Consider the following 18,236-nt stretch of genomic DNA (forward strand, 5'->3'; position numbering starts at 1 on the left):
ACGAGATAAATTTAGCATATAAGGCTGAAAGTGCTCTGCTTGCTGATTTAGTAATTTCTCGTACTGTATGTTTATAATCTAAAAATTCATTTAAATGTAGTCCCAAATATCTGTAGGATGAAATATAATTAACTGATATATCTCCGCATTTAAATTCAACGGCAGATCTAGCAATGTTTTTATTACGAAAATGAATAACCTTCGTTTTTTCTGTATTTAGAGTCATTCTCCATTTCCTACACCAGGTGTTTAAACAGTCCAACATTCTTTGTAAATTCTGCTCATTTGGAGCTATCAACGCAACATCGTCAGCGTAAAGAAGAATAGACACATTTAAGTCACCAATATCTACACCAGCATTAAGCGAGCGAATATCATCCGCAAGATCGTTAACGTATACAGAATACAAAGTAGGAGACATTTTACAGCCTTGTTTTACACCGTATTGAACCGGAAAAATATCTGTCAAGTTGTTTCCTAATTTTACAGCACTTTGTGTCGCATCGTAAAGAGACTGAATTGCTTTTAGAAACGTTCCTTTAATACCAATTTTCATCAGCTTATACCACAACATGTCCCGATTAACATTATCAAAAGCCTTCTTCGCATCCACAAAGCACACGAAAGAATCTTTCCTTTGTAACTTTCTATTTTTAATGATTGTTGTTAGTATATATAAATGATCCAAACAACTTCGGTTACGTCTAAATCCATTTTGCTCTTCTGCTAACATGTCATTTTGTTCTAACCAATTTGTCAATCTTTTATTCAAAATATCCGCATATATTTTGCACGGCACTGATATTAACGAAATTGGACGATATTCAAGTGGATTAAGGGGATCCATTTTCGGTTTCGGAATCGGAGAGATCATACTCGTTAACCATTCACTCGGAACGTGCCCTTCTATGAAACAAAACTGAATAATTTTATATAGCAAGTCTATACACGTGTCATTTCGCAAAATCTCAATCGGTATCTCATCAATTCCCGCGGATTTACCTTGCTTAGCTCGAAAAATGGCCTCGCGTACCTCATCCCTTTCTATAGCTCTATTAAGTTCAGTTGTATCAATATTATTGTCATTGACTAAATTATTCCTATTTTGAAGTTTATTTTTAATGTCCTTAAGAAATTAATCATCATACGAACCAATCATATCAGCACTGTTGTACAGCTTTTCATAGTCTATTTTCCATTTTTCTAATACAGTCAATGTCACTTATAATTTCTCCTGTTTCTGATCGAATTTGAAACGTCTGTCTCGATTTGCGATCATTTAGCAAGTCCTAATTTGCCGATAGACTTCCGAAATTCAGAAGAATTTTTTTCGCCAAGTTTTTGAAGTTTATTTTGTTGTTCTAGCTGATAATGTCGTTTCGCTTTACGATTTAATTTGTCGAAATCTTTTCGTGATTGAATAAACCGAGTACGGAGTTTAGTTTTCCCAATAGATTTACATCGCTTCCATTGCCTCTCAGCATCACACGTTTTGTTCCACGAGTCCTGTACTTCTAATTATAAACATACAGCAAAGATTCCGTCTCGAACTTGCATTGCGGTGAGACCGTTGAAAGCATCACTGTGACTTTGAGATGAAGAACAGCAATAAAACTGCTGTTCCGTGGCTTTGTGTCATGAATTTATACACCATATTCATTGTTGTTGATTACCCAAACAATTATTGACGACAGACCTACACATTTATACTATAATAAATGAAATATTTCATCAGTATATTTGGGAAATATGTGTGCAAGATATAAAAGTTGAAGGTAGTTTTTTTTAATGATTTTCTTCACATAATGAATTTAACAGTTCTACATTTTGTACGTGTTTCTGGTACAAGTTAACTAGGCTATGAATAAAAAGAGTCAACTATGATCAACATGAACAAAAAAAATAAAAAAAATACGTTTTGATATGCAAACAAACATGTACCTATCAAGACTTCTATTTGGTAATTAAATTATGTCCATTACCCAAATATCATTGATATTTAAGGTTAAATTCTGTTCTAAATGAGGGATTATTTTCGTAGCTCTTAGTTACTTCCAAAAGTTTGCCACATGACCCAGACTATCTTGTGAAACAAACTGAATGGATTATTTGCCACGTCTTTCAACATTAAGTCAGACGCTGTATAAAAGCATAAAAACAATTTTAATTTGGCCTGGACTATTTCTTTGAAGTATTTTCTCAAGTACTGCATGGCATCTCTATCAGCAGAAGAAAGGTTTTCAAGAAAGATAAGACTAAAAGGTTTCACAAAACGTTCTTAACAGTCGGTTGGTACGTCTTGTAAAGCTGTTGTTATTTCGTTGGATTGATCAAGGTTCCCAAGTCCGAACAATTTACTTTGGTTGGTGAACTAGTTCTTAATGTAGAATTTCCTTTATGATTAATAGGTTGAAATTGTCAGGTTTTCCCACTTTTTACAAGAGTGGCTATCAAGAAAATCTGCAAGGTTTATTTTGTCGATCTCTGCAAAGTTTCCCAAAGCACATAATAAAGCTTCATTCTCACATGGAGGCCGGTACTAAAATGATATGCATTATATCCGGTTTTACCTAACCAAACATTGCTTCTTCAAATATAACTAAGTCTAGTGCAATTAAACCATAAAAAAATTATAGTTGTGCGCATAAGATTAAAAAAGTTGTGCGCACAAGTTTAAAAAAGTTGTGCGCACAAGTTTAGAAAAGTTGTGCGCACAAGATTAGAAGTTGTGCGCACAAGTTTAAAAGTTGTGCGCACAAGATTTAAAGTCGCGCGCACAAATATTCTAAATTTTATCTTTGACACTTAAGGGGCTCCGTAAGTTTCAACTGGTCCCTATGCAATAATGTATACTAGTTCAGAATGTTCAGCAAAAAAATGACGTTTAACCGAGCTCCGAAACATTTAAATGAACGACATTAAAAAATAAAAGAAACACACGACTAACACGAATCTAACAAAGACCAGCTGTTCCTGACAGGCGCTCAAATGCGGCGGTGTGAAACATGTTTTGTGTATCAGCCATCCCCAAGCTTGTACATCTAGTCAATGTTGAATAAACAAACACACAGGAATTAAAAACAAGAGGCTCTCAAGAGCCTGAATCACTCACCTTTTATATTTTTGCTTTAATCTTTCATCCATGATCATTTTTGTCTTTTCAATATATATATTAATGAGTGGCTTAAAAATGCGATTTACATGTTCATTGTATCATATTTTTTTAAAAGCAAATAAATGTATTGTAATTTGTACCCATATGTTCCGTTTTATCCATATTCATATTGTCTATGTTTCTTTACGTACAAGGAAATAGATTACAAAATTTATATAACATTCATTTGAGAAGATTTTTAAAAACATAAACAACTTGTGTTAAAGTTTCCTTAAGGGGCAACAACTCCTTAATGGGTCAATTGTCAAGTTTGGTCATATTAAACTTTTTGTAGATCTTAGTTTGCTGAACATGAAGTTAAATTTTGAAGGTATTTGGCCCAGTAGTTTCAGAAGAGAAGATATTTTTTAAATAGATTACGACGATAACGACGGACGCCAAGTGATGGCATAGGCTCACATGGGGCTTTTCTGGGCCCGGTCAACTAAATAAAACCGAAATAAATATTTGTTCTACGAAAATGATGATTTAAGAATAAGACATGACTTGTACTAAAACACTTCCGTCTTGTACATGTGTGATATATTTGCCACTGGACGTTAAGCAAATTCAGTTCAACCAATCATAACAAAAGTTTTGAATCGTTGAAATAGAAATTATTAGAAGTAGTTAATTCGTATTTAGAATTCAATTGTCAGTCACTCTATTAATTGTTTTAAAAAGCTGTCTGCTGCAATAAAACTAAATAAAAATATACCTCCATGAAGTTAAGACCCGGATCGCACTTGAACCCTAAATATTCTCCTGACAGTGCTTCGTGTACCATCTGTGATGACATGTCATATGGACCTCCTGGGTATAGCCATACCAAATTCTGTCCATTTTTCATTGACAGTTGTAGTTAATTAATTAATACTATATGTTACTGCAGTTAAACAATTCTGGGTCAAAAACCAATAGCTTGGGTATTTCAAAGCACCATTTTGTATTTTATTTTAGGTTTCTATGTACTATTTTGAAAACTTGAGGTTAAATATCTATAATACTAAAATTACGAGGTCCAATTTATCAGCCGTCATCACGTAAAAACGACGAATCAAAAAATTCAACTTTATATATAACTTATATAGTACAAAGGTGTAGATTAAAAATTACACCACTCCAGGCCCTTTTGTTTTCCACGTTATTAATATTGCCAATAATTAAGAAATTCCGGGTCGAGTCCGATACCGATACCAATAGTATATTCACCTGTTACCGATTACCTTATCTGTACGTTCCGCATCTGACAGGCGCACCATCAAATGGTGTATTCAGGTTTAATATGCTATATAGTATTACACGGGTAATAATCACAGGGTTGACACTACTTAATTGTCAAATTGTTACATATTGTAGTATTTTAATCAGTTAGACTTTCTAAGATAACAATACGAATACTAAAAATCTGGACTAAAATAAGGCGTATAGGTACAGTTTTCAATTTGTTGGCGGGCATGACGTAAAACAGCGAATCAAAGAATTCAATATTTATAACTAATATAGGACAATGCTGTTGATTAAAAAATACTCCATTCCAGGACCTTTTGTTTTCCAAATAATTAATATTATCAATAATTGATAAGTTCCAGTTCGACGGGTTCAAACAGAAAGATTTGAAAGCAGAGAAAACTGTGTATCTTATAATCTGCATGACTTTATCAGATGAAAATGCTAATACTACAATAAGTCTTGCGCATAGTTATATACTTTAATTCAGTCACGGACCCGCGATATACGGGTGTGTTCTAGTGGTTATTAAAGCTTGTACATATGTTAAATAAGGGGGCACATTTGATTGGTTAACTACCAGTGATTGTTAATTTTTTTTATATGCAATGAAATGTTATATGAAATATGTTCTATAGTGCTGGACAGGATAAAAATAACTCATGCCAAGTAGTTCTTTATTTAAAAAGATAAATTCCTAAAAAAAAATTGTAAAATGCAAATTTAACAAAGACTAATAGTGGAAAATCATTGGTGGCATGACAACTAATAACTGATCAACGTGAGTCTTATTAAGAATGAAGAGCAAACCCCTAGTATTAAATATTTGTTTTACGAAAACGATAACCGTAGTCAATTGTAAGGTACATAAAACGCCATCAATATGAACATGCATAAAACATTTGACACTGGATGTTCAGTAACCAACTACAAATGTACCATTGATAAAAAAAAAACACCACATCAATGCGTGTGTTAAGTTTTTAATCGTTGAAATAGAAATTACTAATAAAACAAAAATATATTATTATATCTTTTTAAAAAAATATTAATTATATACAAATAAATAGTTTTTAAAAATACCCCGGTCTTATCAAAGCTGCAGCAAATACATTATGAAATTGAACTCCATGAAGACGAGACCCGGATTGCACCTGAATCCAAAGCTTATCTCCTCTTGACAGTGCCACGTTTACTGTCTGCGATGCCATGTCATTTGGACCTGCTGTGTATAGCCATACCAAATCCTGTCCATTCTTCATCAAGGCAAGATGAGAAGACTTATTACGGGGAGTCATCATAGAAGCAGACACAGACTAAACACCGGACGTTTTAACAGTAAACACACCCGAAGCGGAATCGTAACAATTTCCAATGTTGGCAAGAACTCGACTGTATTTCACAATTCCACCATATGTCAATGCTGCGCCATTTGTAGATAATGTAGCTGTAAAGGCAGTATATGAAGAAACAGGAGGTTCCCCTGAAAATAGAAATGATTATCTATTGTTTATTATATAACTATATAGAAATCAAGACTCATATAAATTGATGCAGCAATCCGTTAAAAACACGTAATATACAAGAAGCACGTGTATCAATCGTCTCCCGTTCTGGTTCTACATAGGCAGACAAGGTTATATGAAGTCATCGTTCAATCTTTGTGTTTCTGTGAACCTTCTTTCGGCTTATGAGTCTAGTACACACACTATTTGTAATATTTGTTTCGATACTTTACCGGCTTATGTTGATATATATTTGCCTTTTTAGGCATATATAGATAGTGCATGCAATTTTATAAAAAATATAGTTGTTGATCTTAATGATGAAGGAAATGAGTTTTGTAAAATGTGTCTTCTTGTTGAAATTTACATTGATGGATTGGTTGATTGATCGAAGCTTAAAAGGGCTATAGCTCGATGATTCGTTTACAGTCTAAGTTGTATTTAAAACTATAAATGTTTAGACCATCTACATTAATTGTCAAAACTATACTTACCTTTACAGAAAGAAAGTTTTCCTTGAAGTGCGCTCAGCCTGTTCGATAAAAAATCAACTTCTGTTTTCGTTTGCTCTAAAAAAAAAAATACATTGGATTTCTAAAACCATGATAGGAACACAGTATACTGAATTGCACAATTTTCAGTTTACTTTTCAAAAAATTGTTCTTTCAAGACAAATCAAGATATTTTACTTATTTAAAAAAAATATAATGAAAAACAAAGAGGTTGATGATTAACTTAAATCTTTAAAGTTAGTTTTCATATTACAGAAAACAGATAGAACATCCGGTATATACAATGTATGTAGATGCAATGATTATTCGTGTGAAACAGTGATTATTTAAATGATTTCTTACTTATAATCGATGGATGACTGCACTCTTCTGAAAAAGTACTTCCAAGTAGTACAAGAAAGACAACCTCGAAATACATTTCTAACGATGAGATTGAACTGCTGTTTTGTTTCAAATAAACTTCGTTTATATAAGTTATGCATTGCATGTCACTACCTACATTGTTTATATCATGTGTCAATATAATTATCAGCTTGTGTGGAAAGGCAAGGTTTTATTTTATGTCGTTTTTGAGTTATAACCAGGTTTCTAGGAAATCAACTATTCGGTGTTAACAAAATGTATATTCGACCTTGTTCGTCAGAAAGAGAATAGCGTACAATTCAAAGGTTGATAAGAAACTGGCATTTTGATTTTGTGTTGCTTCGTGATCTGAGCGACAAGAATCATAATTCATCATACTGTGCCGTTGCACCATCTTACGATTCAATATCGCGTGCTCAAAACAGTATTCAAATTTTATCTTCTTCACAACATATCGAATACATTCAAGAACTTCAAAGGAGCAGTGTGGCACCGTTTAAGTCCACAATTCCTCTAAAGTCCACAACACCGCTAAAGCCCACAACATATTTCCGCTAATTTAGTTAAACCTTCCGCTAAAGTCCACAAAATGACCCCCGTTAAAGTCTTCCACAAGTAAATGCCGTTAAAGTCCACAATAACAAGTTCCGCTAAAGTCCACAAAAAGCACCGTTAAATTCCACACAATTTTTTTTATTGTTAAAACATATTATTCGTTATTCTTATCCTGTTAGTAAAATACAAAGCATGGGCCTTTCTTCTCAGTAGTTATTTTTTTGTTTATCAATTTGATAAATGAAAAAACTACAGTATCTGGAGGTGATTTTGTTCCATTATAATTTTGATCTTTGCATTATGATGATGATGGTCAATTTGGACATCATTTCTAAAAAGTTTGTAAATTAGTTATTACTACTGCATTTTACAAGTACTGTTTATTTTTCTTATTTTTTTTTACGTTATTAATTTCGGTGTTCGTTATAGAAAACAACGAAAAATAATGTGTCATGATTTTCAGAACGAAAAAATGAAGCCAGTTTGATACATTCTAAATATAAAAGAGAATATTCTATGCTTTAAATGTATTTATCGATTAGTATCGGATATAGATGCGTTGAATGTGTTTCTACCAAAATGTCACAATAAAACCTGATTTGATAGATATAGAAAGATGTGGTATGAGTGCCAATGAGACAACTCTCTATTCTTGTAAGAATTTATAAAAGAAAACCATTATAGGGCAAGGTACGGCCTTGCAATAATTAATCCTAAGAAACGTAAAAGCTATATCACAGTTGAAGAAATAATAATTTAATAAAAGCTTGTGGTTTGAATTTTATAATAAAAGAATTGCTAAATTGTCGATAGTTATGCTCCATGTTATAGAAAACTATTAAATATATGTCTCAGCACAGGCGAGGTCAAGTAGTATAAACAATTCTACTATTGTAATCACGAGCGAGTTAACACACTGAGGTTGTGAGTTCGAACCCCGCTCGTGTGGGTTCACTCGACTACAATCTTAATTGACTAGGATTGTTAGTTTTCCTTTCGACGGTCGGTGGTATTCGACGGCTTTCTCCAACTATAAAAACTGACTGCCATGAAATAGCTCAAATGTGGCACCTAAAAGTGGCGTTAAAACGCCGACAATCAATCAATTAAGCAATCAATCTTAGCACAGGAGTATATCCTGCATACTGGCCTGAAGGATACACTTCATTCCTTTTTAAGTGATCTCTAACTGATCTATCAAATAACTGAGGCATATAAATTATATGTTCAACTGCTTAACTTTTTAATAAAATCTTAAATGATAGACTTGACAACTATTTTTACGAAACAGTCTAACTTCGAAGTCCCAAATTGGCACTTTTAAAAAAGAAGAAAATCTGATCATACATGTATTTTTTAGTATGATTGATTTAGAATTTTTTGCGCGTACAAAATTTTATGTGCCTGCTTTATAGAGTTTTTAAAAAGGGCGTTGGTACAGTGATACATAGTGTGGTTTTTAATTTAAATTATTGCATATGGGACCAGGATGGACATTCTACAACAGTAAAAAGAACCTGTACAATGTTGTGAACACAAGCATGATACAATTCCGATATGATAAATCCGGATATTCATCGATTTCATATATTCTTAGCGCCTATAAACTCATACGATTATCATTGGTTTAAAGCAATCACGTGGGAACATTTTAACAGCACGATGTTGTGCACAAATAAGCGTATATTGCAACCCTCTAAGATCTGTCCTTTGTGTCTCGTTTATTGTTAGGAAATGAGGGATATATATACACTGCCACGTCTGGTCTTTGTTTGGTTTTTCTTCTTCTTTGCATCGATCTAGTGAGTTGAGACTTATTCAACTGATTTTTACTATTGTTCTTATGTTGTGCTGTTACAACACTGTCTATGGTTAGATAAGGGTTGAGCGCTCAGGAACAAAGTTAACCATCCCACATTCTGTATGTGCCTGTCTCAAGTCAGGAGCATGTAGTTTAGCGGATGTTGATGGTTCATGTCTGTCTTTCTTGTATCTCTTAAATTGTTTTGTTATAAAAATTGCGATAAGTTTTCTCAATAGAATTGTTTTATATTTATATGTCGGGATCTTTTATAGTCGACTATACGGTATATTCTCATTTTCGATGTTCGTACGTTTGTCTAAAACTTCTTACATCCACTTCATTTGGTGCTAGTTGCATTTGTCACTTTGACACTCAAACCACATTTCTTTGTTTTTAGCTTTTCAAAGAAAAAGAAAAACATATCCTAGACTTACTAAAGACCCTGACTTACTCATTGTCAAAAAATAAAATTTAATGTTGTATTAAAACTATGACACCAAGGTTCTTTGCAACACGAGTGCAAGTATGCTCTTAATATTGAAAACTTGATCACTATAATCTAACAAACTAAACATATTGCTTTGGTGACTTATATTGATTCCTTTTACAACAAACATAGTTTAAATACATCATTTTTAACTAAATTTCACATATAAAGATAGTCGAAAAGATTAATTTCAGTTGTACTTTTGTCGTTTGCTCTCCACCCATATGGAATTTAATGACTGACCCCATACATATTGGATTAGGTAAAACACAACTCCAAATGTGACACTAACCTCTATCGATCTAGCCGTATTTGGAAATTACTGATTATGACCCCTTATATATCATGTTAAGTAAAACGAAATCCAAATGTGACACTAACTTCTTTCGCTCTAGCCCTGTATGGAATTTACTTACCCCGTATATATCGTTTTATTTAAAACATAAACTCCTGATGAGACACTTACCTCTATCTTTCTTGCCCTATTTGGAATTAACTGGCCCCGTATATGTCGTTTTTGGTTAAAAAAAAAAACCAACTCAAGATGTGGCACTTTTCCTCTGAGTTTATTATTTTTGTGATTTTACTTTTACCTCTATCGCTCTAACCCGATATTGAATTTACTGACCCCGTATATAACATATAAGGTCAAAACAATCCAGATATGGCACTAGCGTCTTGCTCTCTCGTCCTTTATGGTATGAACTGACTCAGTATCTGTTGTATTGTGTCACTAGCACACTGTGTAACTAATGATATCCGATTTGAATATAGCATATGAGAATGCGTTGGTGAAAAGGGTATATGAACTGACTATAGTTTCAGACACGAAAATTAACAACATCTATTCGTTATAATATGTCTGACACCTTTCCATCGCCATTAAACCATCTGTATAACAAATCACAATGATAAACAATTTGAGATTTTCGGATGTTTGCTCTTCTGTTTCAAAATAACATGCCCTTAAAAAGACCTATAAATTGTCATAAATTGAATGTATATGTTACAGGCATTTTCTGAATTTAGGCATTTTGTAAAATGACTGAAATTTCAGGCAATTGATAGAATGTCTAACTTGAACAGGCATTATACAAAATGACTAAAAATACCTAGTCATTTTGTAAAATGACTGAAATTTTTAATCAAAATTCAACAAATTGCGTGTTCACTTTCAGGCAATTTGTAGAAAAAGGATATCCCTGAGATGCATGTGACAAAAGTGGACATAAACACAAATGCTTGCAAAGAAAATAACTTATAGTTCGGTAGAATTAATTAATTCTCTAACAAGAGGCTGTCAGAGCGACAGCAAACCGAATTTATTAACATTTGTTTGTGTTTTGGCATTTTGCAATATCACAAGAACCATAACTCCTAAACGGTGAAAGTGAAAATCGTCAATATTAAATTTAACCTCAATTTATGGTCATGAGTAACAACATATTAAAATTTAAAATGCTTTGGTTTAATGGTTCATGAGTAAATGCAACGGCATGACTAAAAACACCATTTTACAATCTTTCATGAACCATAACTCCTGAACGGTAAAAGTTAAAATCGTCATTATTGAACTTGACCTCCATTTTGTTGTCAGTAACAGCATACAAAATTTTTTAAATCTTTGGTTTAACGGTTCATGAATAAATGCACGGCAAGACTGGAAACGATATTTGTTGAACGTTAAGCGTTTTATAAGGAAAGGTAATGAAAGAGCTAAATGTGTAATGATCCCGATTTCTTTAAAAGTGCTAAAACTAGATTTTTACCCCAAACACTGTATTTGCAAAAAATTAGGACAAATATTGTGTAACAGTTCTGTCTTTCAAACACTTTGAGAAATTATAAAAAAAAATGTTGAGTTCTCTGCATGTGAATTTGAAATAACCCAGTAAAAGTATTGTTGATTATTTAAACTCTTGTTTTTAATTCAGTAATTGGTCCGAGAACACAATTAATTCGTAGTGCATTTCTTTTAGAACATAAATGAAAATAAAAAAAATCCCACCTGCGCTTTCTCAAAGAAACTTTTACAGTGTGTTGTACTACTTTTGGGACAAATTATATCAAATTTATAGAAAACTTCATCGCCTCTAACTCAAAATATGGCCAATTTTATGTTTAGGGCGTCTTGAAATCTTTTGACAGCTTCCGAAGTGCTCATTTTCAACCTTTTTCAGCTGGACCAAATCACTACTTTCCTTTAAAATTCTGGACCCAAATTTTTTTACAGTGTAATTTCAACCCCCTTCTTGCAATTTGAGGCAGTGAACATGGAGAAATAAATTTGGAAGGGGTATAAAAATTAATGGCAAGTAACCCACTGTCAACACTAGGGACTATATTTGTGAACAACGAAAATCAAGGGACGACAATGGTGGTCTCGGACCAATTATCATAAATAAAACTGATTCTGGTTTTCAGCGCTTTCAATTGTCATTTTTTTTTAATTTCCTTCTATATAATGATTTCAGGCATTTTGTAAAATGCCTATCAATTTTTTCAGGCATTTTGTAAAATGCCTAGAAAAATTAGTCAGTATGTATAATGACTGAATCCTGCAGGCATTTTACAAATTGCCTAAAGTTTTCAGGCATTTTACAAAATGCCTAAATTTAGAAAATGCCTGTAACATATATAAATAACAGAATTAAAAAAACAGAAACAAATTATACATGTTATAGGTCCGTGACCATGGTTCTGAGATATGATCTATTGAAAATATGACAGGAAATGATTCGATCTGGATTTTTCATGCATCTATCATTCGCATCATTTTCTATCAAAAACTTAAAAAAAAACAAGGGTTTTATAAGATTTTCCAAAAATGCTCTTCAAACTAAATGTATAAATTTTTGAAATAAGTAGGCATTGGCCAGCACATTGTTTATTGGCACTACATTCGCTTGTAGTCAATCAAGCTTAAGATATCTTAAGTCAATGCCTTAGACTTTTCTATAGTGTATGAGCCTTTAGAGACCAACATCATACTGAATTATCTGATAAACTACTGAACCGTACTGAATTGGTTACAAGTTCATTAGCGAAACGGTACTGAATCTACCAAGTGAATTAATGTGAAAATTGTATGAAAGAAAAAAAAAAGTTGTTTAGCCTATTCAAATGTTGTTAAGATCAAAATGGCTATTTCAGACTAAAACTCATGTACTAGTGCTTCAAAAGATTCAATCAATTAATTTATCTTTGAATTGATCTTCATTTATATAAAGTGACATAAATCATACTGTTATAATATTAACGATACCAATTCTAGTGCTCTATATTCGCGTTCCGATAACTACCTGTAATGCCTCTTTAGTGAAGCTTTAAAATTTCAAAATAGTTTTTTTTTCTCCAGAAAAAACATGCCATAGAAACTAGTTTAGAAAAAAGATTGTTTATGGCAACAGACATTTCAATTTGTTGGATATTTATCAAAACAGATCAAATGTGTCTCTAAGCAGTCAATATAATTTAAGATAGAGTGATACATTACGCTTGTTATTATTTTAGGTTTAACTCAATATATTGAGACTTACTAATTTCAACTAAACATATGAACCCTTTGACTTAAAATGAATTTCAAATAATAATTTCATAAACAATTTGCAGCAAAGATTCGATTCCGTAGATGACATAACCGGATGTTCCGATCCTTATTATGAGTCGTTAGGCGAGGTTTTCTACTCATCGGGCGGGTTTTTTGTCTGTATTTATTTGTTCCGAAATCTTTTCGCTTATGCCTCTCTGTTGCTATATAATCATCTCTGTAACAATTTGCCATACGGTCTAATCAATATGCTTAAGTTGTTGTGGAGCAGGATCTGCATACTCTCCGAAGCAACTGGGATCACCCCAGTTTTTAGTGGGGTTTATGATGCTCAGTCTCTAATTTCTATTTTGTGCTCTGTGTACTATTGTTTGTCTGTTTATCTTTTTGTTTTTTAGTCATGACGTTGTCAGTTTATTTTCGATCAATGAGTTTACATGCTCATTGAAACGTCTTAAATGCCACTTTGAACATATGTGTAAATATTTGTTTTAATTTCTAATACGGAAGTCATGGCACAAATACCACAGTTTATTTATCCAAAGTAATGACATAAGAAATTATTTCTTTCAGATGTATAATATTTACCTTTCACCAACTTGTTTAATAGCTAAAAACGCATATATTGGGACAAAAATCAACTCAATAAATGTTAAAAGTGGGTTCCATTTGATTTTTCCAATTTTTTGTTTGTTTTTAAATGGTATGTATCCTTATTTGGTATACATTTGCTGGACATTAATATAGGTCACTCATTCTTCGTTGACGTTGTCTTATATCGACGGAGAGTACATAATTAACAACTATATCGTTGGCAACGGTAGTGATGACATTGCTAAGGTATATGAAGATCATGTCCATGATATCTTGTCTCTGTTGACATAGAAAATACAACTAAGCATAACTGGTATATACTGCTTAACAATAACCGTTTAAAGATACATATTGAAAATTTCAAGGGTAAATAAGAATACATTCTGTGAGAAGTCTGTATATTCTATGAGAACATTAACAATTGTTCGATGAATACAAGAGAAGAACTGTATACGTATAATTTGTCTTACAAAACGAACTTCAATAGATATATTTTGTTTAACATTTATTTAAAAGATTGATTTGAAACATTAACGTATCAACGATTGCTTAGTAGTTATTTAAAATGATGACTGGTATTTCTATGATCGCAATCACCAAACCTATTGGTAATGGATTTTAATACAATTTATATGAAAGATAAATTACCACTACATGTCAATTTAAAACAAAAAGGATGTTGAGATAAAATCCTTACGAAATAACTCTGTGACTTTGAATATCTTAAAACAAAGTATTGTAACTGCTTCGAAACGTACCTCGCTGATTTTGAAAGATTATAAGTTTAATTCACAGAGACTTTACTCCATTGTTTCTTAATAAAATCTTTGAAATATTGTGAATATGAATATTTTATAAAATGAGTGTTGCATGATTGTTAATGAAAAAACTCTTAACAAGAGACTATATGACACACAAATTAAAGAGCAAAGTACATCGCACGGCCCTCAGAAATGAGCAAATTCTTAACTGCATATATAGTCCGATATTATGTCTTTTTTGTCAAAATCCAGATGAATAAAAAGTCAAAGTTTAGAAGCGCTTTCAGTGCAATTTGTTGCATTATTAGGTGGTCTTTGAACCGTAACCTGAGGAACATATTATAAATTTTAAACTTCAATATAGAAAGTTCATAAACAGAGTTCCACCGTTATCTGAAGACACGCTGTTAAATGCAGGTCGTGTATGATCTCCATAACAGTGACTTCAATAGTGTTTAACAAAAGAAAGTGCATTGTGTCTGAAATCTACGAACTTTGGTACTCACAAAAATAAAAGAATCCATCACATATTCAATATTTAATGCAAAACTAATTCGTTTATTTGTTTGCTAACTCAAATTAAACTTGTTCTAATTTAGTGAACAAACTTCTTATGAAACCTTGATTGTGTTTTTGAAAGATAAATTACGTTGAACCACTAAAACTGGCAAATCCGATTTCCGTTTCTAGTGTCATTAAAAGTTGAAGTATTTTTTTTATCTTTTAAAGTTTTTGTATATATTATCTTATGAAGCTTATAGGGAAAAAAAATCAAAAGGTCTATAACAATTTAAAAAAAATCATTTTAGTTGAAACATGAGTTTTGATTTCATTTCATTTTGTGTATAGAAATGAAAGAGTGTAAACAATGCTTTGAAGCCAATCATAATGTTGTTTTTATATATATATTTCTTATATAAACCGCGTAAGATTATTCAAGTATGATTTCATTTACAGACGCTTGATACAGAATCATCGTAATCAATAAATATTTTGACCATACTAAAGTATTGTGATTTCCAAGTTCGAACAGTCTAAATACACACTGTATGGCACAAACGATCGAATAAAAATGTAACATTTCTATGGGTTAATTTATCTCACATTTTATTTAAACTGAAACTGTTTGCAACATCACTTAATGCAGGTTTATATGTCACTGATAACAACTTAATTGTGTCAAAAGGACATCAGAAATGCTTCATATAGTATAACATTATTATCACTTTTTTTAACACTGAAATTACCATCCATACATTTTCTTTTGAAGCGTTATAACCTTATTGCTTATTGAAATTCAATAGAAACACATAATATTGGGAATTGAAATGGGGAGTGAATCAAAGAGACAACAACCCGACAAAAGAGCAGAAAACAGCCGAGGGCCACTAAACATTAATGATATCTGATTTTTTATCTCACGAAAAATTGTATTTGGTTTGTTAATAACTTATGTGATACGGGATATGTATTTATTATTATGCTGAAGTTTAAGAGGTATGTATATTGATATATAAGTTGATGTGAACATATGGCTTCTTGACGATTGGCAGACAGTAGTCGACATTCTGCTCAGAAATTGCCCCGGAGATTGATATATAATTTTGTTATTTTACTTTTTTTGTTTTGCCTTTTCATTTCTTTTAGATTCTACTTCAATACGATGATTTCCTCTTCTGGTTGATGTTTTTCCCACGGGTTTATTATTTTTAAGCTGGATTTGCTTTCGGCTTTTCGATTTATAACTATTACACGCAGTATACTATTGTTGCATGTTTTATTAATGCATATTTTGTACTCATCTGATTAAAATTAAATTTTAAGTGTTTTTTCCGATTTGTATTATAATGATTATCATAGTATTTATAACAAAACTCTATAGACAATGTTAAAGAAAACTGATTTCATGTGTCACTGTTAAAATTTCTAATGCTAAATTTTCAATGTTACCTTTGATCATACGCAGTGACCGTTATAATCCACTCACACAAGTATGTATATATGTTACATCAATTTATAGATATAGGAAGATTTGGTGTGAGTGCCAATGAGACAACTCTCCATCCAAATAATCATTTATAAAAGTAAACCATTATAGCTCTAAACAGATGACAATGATTTTTGAATACTTCACTATTGTTTCCTTAGAAGATAAACAGTTATAACTACATGTTGTTTCCCTCAGATTGGTTTTAACGTAATATTGATGCAACGGTATCCTAGTTTTAATACAGCCTTTCCATATGTGTGGCTGTGCAGTAAAAATTGCCTTATTAGGTGATATACACTCAAATTACCATCCATGCATTTACTTTGGAAGCGTTATAATCTTATTATTAATTGAAATTCAATAGAAACACACATAATATTGGGAATTGAAATGGGGAGTTAATCAAAGAGACAACAACCCGACCAAAGAGCAGAAAACAGCCGAGGGCCACTAAGCATTAATGATATCTGATTTTTATCTCACGAAAAATTGTATTTGGTTTGTTAATAACTTATGTGATACGGGATATGTATTTATTATTATGCTGAAGACTAAGAGGTATATATATATATATATACAGTATGTACACAGCCATGTATCACCATCATTGATGGCGATCCGATGGATACATCTGTTGTAGAGTTGTCACTGACTCAGACGTACATATATATATATATATATATAGATATGTGAACGGACTGATCTAACATTCAAGTAAAAGTAACGTTTTCCGGATACCTTTTTACTTAATGCTAGCGCAGCCACGAAATACCAAATAAACCCAGGTTCTTTACATAAACAATGAAGACCAGTTCTGCCCTGGACACCTTGTCACACTAGGGGACAAGTGTCTACAACAACCGACATAACGGACAATTCTCTGGGAGGACAAAGCTAATACTTGACCGGATAATGATTTGGGCAAGTATAAGCCAGCATTCTAGGAAAAGAAGTCTTAAAGAAATAATACCTCAACAATCATATTTATTTCATACCAAAATACACAATAGATATTCTAATATTATGGCAGTTAGTGGTACAACAATACAGAAGTTAAATAAAGTGGGGGAAATGTCTTACTCTAAGTAGGGATTTTAAACTGTATCATTTAAACCATTTTATACCCAAGTCCTAAAGTTTAAACCCAAAATGAAGCCAAAACATTTAAGAGACGAATTGGTCCAGAACAGTAATAGTAAACAGCATGGCTGTAATGAATACTGATAGTTACCTTCGAGGAAAGTATGAATTCTGGACACTGTATAAAATGTGAATTCAGTATATAATTAATAACTAAATGACTTAACAAATGGTACTTTCTTGAAATAAGATTTGCAATTTAAGCAACACCATCTTACCTTTAACTTTTAATTACCGGTTTAGAAAATGAGTAAAGTTATTGTGTACATACACACAGGTGAAAGTTTCCATGTAAACAATAGTAATTATATAACAATGTAAATATGCTCAAGCTAAAAAGGGAGCTAATAAATAACTCTTAATTCCAATATTGCCACAGATATATATATAAGTTGATGTGTACATATGGCTTCTTGACAATTGGCAGACAGTAGTCGACATTCTGCTCAGAAATTTCCCCGGAGATTGATATATAATTTTGTTATTTTACTTGTTTTGTTTTGCCTTTTTTTTTTTTTTTTTAGATTTTACTTCAATACGATGATTTCCTCTTCTGGTTGATGTTTTTCCCACGGGTTTATTATTTTTAAC

The 18,236-nt window shown here is 32.1% G+C and overlaps 1 protein-coding gene across 1 annotated transcript in view; it reads left to right on the plus strand.

Annotated features, from left to right (window-relative positions):
- The window catches only part of LOC139523758 (uncharacterized), a 312,433-nt gene that overhangs the window by 226,733 nt on the left and 67,464 nt on the right, over nucleotides 1-18,236 (plus strand). The gene's annotated exons all lie outside the window — the stretch shown is intronic.

The sequence above is a fragment of the Mytilus edulis genome, chromosome 5, assembly GCF_963676685.1.
Source record: "Mytilus edulis chromosome 5, xbMytEdul2.2, whole genome shotgun sequence".
Classification (NCBI taxonomy): Eukaryota; Metazoa; Mollusca; class Bivalvia; order Mytilida; family Mytilidae; genus Mytilus; species Mytilus edulis.